Here is a 5,000-nt window from a genome sequence, read left to right on the forward strand (position 1 = left end):
GCCACCCCCCCCACCCCCCCAAGAGCTCCCCGGCCCGAACCCGTTGGCCCGCGGCTGCGTGCATGTATGCACACACAGCCGCCCCCTCCCGCCCTCCCCCCCGCCCCCCCGCCCTCCTGCCGCGTGGTTCTCGATGCGACCGGTCGCCCCCCCCCCCCACCCCCGCCCCGCCACTTGGCTCGCAACGAGCCCCGCCGCGCCCCCTACCCCACCCCCACCACCCCCACCCCCCCCCCGCGACCAGGTTCGCCATGACACCGGCCGCCCCCGCCCCGACCACGGGGTTCGCGATGAGACCGGCCGCCCCCCACCCCCACCCCGCTTTCCGCCAGCAGCAGATTGGCCGCTCCGGGGAAGGAAGGCGGGAGCCTTTAGGACCCAGCGGCGTCCCCGCCGGCTCCGTACCCGGGCGCCAGAGGGGAGTTGCGGCGGCGGCGGGGGTGGGGGAATGTTTGGGGCTCTAGCCCCAGCTGCCGAGTCCCTACCGCGCCGCGCCCGCGCCCCGGCTCCCCGCCTTTCTCAGTCAGTCCTTCAGCCGCCCGCCCTCCTGCCCGCCTGCTCCGTCCCCGCCGCGGGTTGAAAGCCAAACGAACGCGGAAGGGGTGGGAGAGCGGCGCGGGGAGGGGGGCAACAGAAACCGCCCCCGCCGCCCCCCCCCCCCCCCCCCCCTTCCCAAGTGCTCTGCAGCGCCGGGGAGCCTGCGGTCGGCTGCCGGCCGCACCCACCGCCCTGCAGCTCCGGAGCTGCAGCGGGGGGCGGGGACCCACGGCTCTTCGAGCGCGCGGGCGCCGGCGGGGCTCGGGGGTGGGGGTGGGGGTGTGTGTGTGTCCCCGTGTGTCCGTGCGCGCGTGTGTCGCGGCGCGGGGGTCGGTGGCTGCAGGGCCGCGGACATCTATTGAAATGTTTTGTTCTGTTTTGTTTTGTTTTGTTTCAAATTAAAAAGTCAGAATAAAACCATGGCAAGCGGGGGGAAAAAAAAAAAAACAAGCCCAACAACACACCCCCCACACCCCCACCCCCACCGGGACCCCCCTTCCCACACACCCGCCCACCCACCTCGAAAAAAACACGAACGCGAAAGCCAGCGAGCGCCTGGCAACGCCTGGACCCGGACCCGGACCCGGACCCAGTGAAGGGCGTCCGGTCCCCCCGCCTCTGCGGGACAGCGAAAAGCGGGGGGAATAAACAAAATAACACACACCCCCACCCCCCCCCACCCCCACCCCCCCCGAGAGAAAACCTGAACCCACCCCGCGAAACCAACAGCTGCAGCCGGGGAGCGCCCGGCAGCGCCGGGACCCCGACCCGGCGAAAGGCGCCCGGTTCCCGACGCGAACTCGCCTCGGCGAGACAGACGGGCGTCTCCGCCGGAGGTGGGGTGGGGGGAACGCCCGCGCTTCTGCCCGGTCCCCTGGCAGCCGGTGGAGGAGTGGGGGTGGCGGCGCGGGTGGCGCGGCGCGAAGCGGAGCGGAGGGGCTGGCGGGGGTGGGGGGGTGGGGGGGTGGGGGTGGTGGTGGTGGTGGTGGTGGTGGGAGGATGATGCCAGCGACCGGACGGTGGCCAACGGGTCGGGGCAGAGGGGTGGCGTGTGCGCACGTGAGCGCGGCGGGGGAATGTGCTTAAGAAAAAAAATCTTCCCTTTTCATTTATTTTTTCGTATTTCTTTGATATCTTCCATCGAAACCAAAAGCAACTCTTGCACGAGGCGGCCGTCAGGTCTCCTCGTCTCCGGGGCGGGAGGAGTCCGTCAGCTCTCCCCGTCTCCGGGGCCGGCGGCGGCCGTCAGGTCTACCCGTCTCCGGGGCGGGCGGCGGCCGTCAGGTCTACCCGTCTCCGGGGCCGGCGGCGGCCGTCAGGTCTACCCGTCTCCGGGGCGGGAGGCGGCCGTCAGGTCTACCCGTCTCCGGGGCCGGCGGCGGCCGTCAGGTCTACCCGTCTCCGGGGCGGGAGGCGGCCGTCAGGTCTACCCGTCTCCGGGGCGGGCGGCGGCCGTCAGGTCTACCCGTCTCCGGGGCGGGCGGCGGCCGTCAGGTCTACCCGTCTCCGGGGCCGGCGGCGGCCGTCAGGTCTACCCGTCTCCGGGGCGGGAGGCGGCCGTCAGGTCTACCCGTCTCCGGGGCGGGCGGCGGCCGTCAGGTCTACCCGTCTCCGGGGCGGGCGGCGGCCGTCAGGTCTACCCGTCTCCGGGGCCGGCGGCGGCCGTCAGGTCTACCCGTCTCCGGGGCGGGAGGCGGCCGTCAGGTCTACCCGTCTCCGGGGCGGGCGGCGGCCGTCAGGTCTACCCGTCTCCGGGGCGGGAGGCGGCCGTCAGGTCTACCCGTCTCCGGGGCGGGAGGCGGCCGTCAGGTCTACCCGTCTCCGGGGCGGGCGGCGGCCGTCAGGTCTACCCGTCTCCGGGGCGGGCGGCGGCCGTCAGGTCTACCCGTCTCCGGGGCGGGAGGCGGCCGTCAGGTCTACCCGTCTCCGGGGCGGGCGGCGGCCGTCAGGTCTACCCGTCTCCGGGGCGGGCGGCGGCCGTCAGGTCTACCCGTCTCCGGGGCGGGAGGCGGCCGTCAGGTCTACCCGTCTCCGGGGCGGGAGGCGGCCGTCAGGTCTACCCGTCTCCGGGGCGGGCGGTGGCCGCGAGGTCACCGGGCTCCACGTTACCGTCGGCTGCCGCAGCGACCGCCGAAAAGGGCTGCCAGGTCTACCCGGATCCGGTGGGACTTGGCCAGCGGGCAGACCTGTTCGCTCCGGCACTTCCTCCAAGGGGTCGCTGTTTCTCGCTGCCTCCAGTTACGTCGTCGTAAGAGGCGGCGTCTCTTGAGCGCCCCCCCCGTGGGTCCGCAGACGCTGTCCTTAGTACTTTTTTTCGGCGGGGACCGATAGTCTACGTATATAGGGGCACGAGGCGTCTCTGCTCCGGAGGGGCGCGCGCGAGCCAGGGCACGCGGCTTAGCCGGCGAAGTGGAGCGCTGGGCGGCCGCTGACGGTGGTTTCCCCCGGGCGGTTGGGCACGGTTCTCAAGCCGGTGCTTGTCGGGCAAGCCTACACAGAGCGAGGGGGGGCCCCGGGAGATGCGGAGCGGTACAGCAGCGGGGCAGCGCGAGCTGGTCGCTACCGAGTTGAGTGGTGAGAAAGCGGATGGCCAGAGATACCACTGGACAAGCTAAAGACCGGTGACCGGTGGCGGTCGGCGGCACTTGGAACGCTGGATACCGGGGGAGCCGAGCCCCCGAGAGCCCGATTTGAAGGTCCGGCGAGGCGGTGGCGGCGCCGCCTCCGTCCATTTTATTTTTTTTTCGTTTTTTCCGTTGTTTCGCCTGTAGATGTGTGGCTGCCGTAGGGGGGGCAGCCTGTGGTGTCCGGCCTGCCCCTGGCTTACTGGACGGGCTCTCGTTGGAAGGGAGAGGTGTGCACGGTGCTGTGGGGCGCGAGGTGGTCGGCACGCCTCGGTGCTTTTTCTCTCTGGCCTTAAAGCCGTGAGTCCGCGATGCGGGCAGAGCACGTCTTTTTTTTCTTTTTTGGCCGGTCGCGGTGGCCGGCAGCCGGATGCAGACGGCCGGGGTTGTCTCGAGCCTTTAGCGGCTTCCCACCCCGGGCCCCGAGAGCCCGATGAGGGTCCGGCGAGGCGGCGGCGGCGCCGTCTCCGTCTCTTTTTTCTGTTTTTTTTTTTTTTTCCCTGCCGGTGCGTGTGGTGCCGTACGCGGGGCAGCCTGTGGTGTCCGGACGGGCTCTCGTTGGAAGGAGAGGTGTGCACGGTGCTGTGGGGCGCGAGGTGGTCGGCACATACCTCGGTCCCTTTTCTCTCCGACCTTAAACCTTGAGCCCGCGACGAGGGCGCGCAGAGCACGTTGTGGTTTTTTTTTTTTTTTGGCCGGTCGCGGTGGCCGGCAGCCGGATGGGAGACGGCCGGGGCTGTCTCGAGCCTTTAGCGGCTTTTCCCCACCGGCCCCCCCCCCCCCGCTTGAGGTTGTTCCGCCTGGCGGTTTTTTGTCGGGGGCAAGCTGCTCTGCGCGTTGGTTGGGCAAAGACCGGTGGCCGGTGGCGGCCACCGGCACTCGAACGCTGGAAGACCGGGGGCAGTCGAGCGTGTCGGGGCTCTCCCCTGGTCCCGCTGACTTCGCCGAAGGGAATCCTTGGCCGGGGCGGGTGGCCGGCGGCGGCACATCCGTGTCCACCCGGACCGGTGCAGGCCCGCAGGCCAGGGGCCTACCGAGGCTGTCCTTGGGCACATCGGAGAGGCTTCGCGGCGGGCCGGCTCTGCCGGTGTTGAGGCCGTCGGAGCACCTCGCGGATGTAGCCCCTGGTCGCTCGCACGCAGAGCCCCGCGTCGGCCGCCCACCCCCGGGTGGCGGGAGGGCGCGCGCGGCTGTCGTTGTCCGAGGACCCCGTGGCTGTGGGGCCTCCGTCCTTCGCTGATCGATGAGGCATCTCGGGGTGGCGTCGGAGAGGCTTCGCGGCGGGCCGGCTCTGCCGGTGTTCAGGCCGTCGTTGCACCTCTCCGCCGGCGCTGCCCCGCTGGCTCTCGTGCACGCAAGAGAAAGCCCCGCGTCGGCCCCGCCCACCCGCGGGTGGCGGGAGGGCGCGCGCGGCTGTCCGCTGTCCCAGGACCCGTGGCCGTGGGGCCTCGGCTTCGTTCCTCCTCTCCCCTTTTGCTGATCGATGAGGCACGTTGGGTTGCGTCGGAGAGGGCCCCCGGCGGGCCGGCTCTTCCGTGCTCCTCCCCGTCATAGGGAGCCACGGCGGTTGTCCGGTGTTCAGGCAGGGTGGTCTCCTTTCCAACTCGCTTCCCGTGGTTGGCGAGGTGTTGTCCTAGTGTCCCCACCCCCGAGCGAAGCGGGCCGTGACGATGGCGGCGGGGCGCGTGCCCTCCCCCGCGTCACCCCGTTCTGCCGCCGCTCGGCGGGGTTCCTCGGGCTTCTTGACCGAACCAGGCTGTGTGACGGCCGCGTGGCCCCGCGAGCCACCAGGTGTCCTAAACCACGCGAGGCGCCGGTGCTGGCCTCGGTCCGGGTGCC

This window comes from Strix uralensis, chromosome 40, assembly GCF_047716275.1.
Source record: "Strix uralensis isolate ZFMK-TIS-50842 chromosome 40, bStrUra1, whole genome shotgun sequence".
Classification (NCBI taxonomy): domain Eukaryota; kingdom Metazoa; phylum Chordata; class Aves; order Strigiformes; family Strigidae; genus Strix; species Strix uralensis.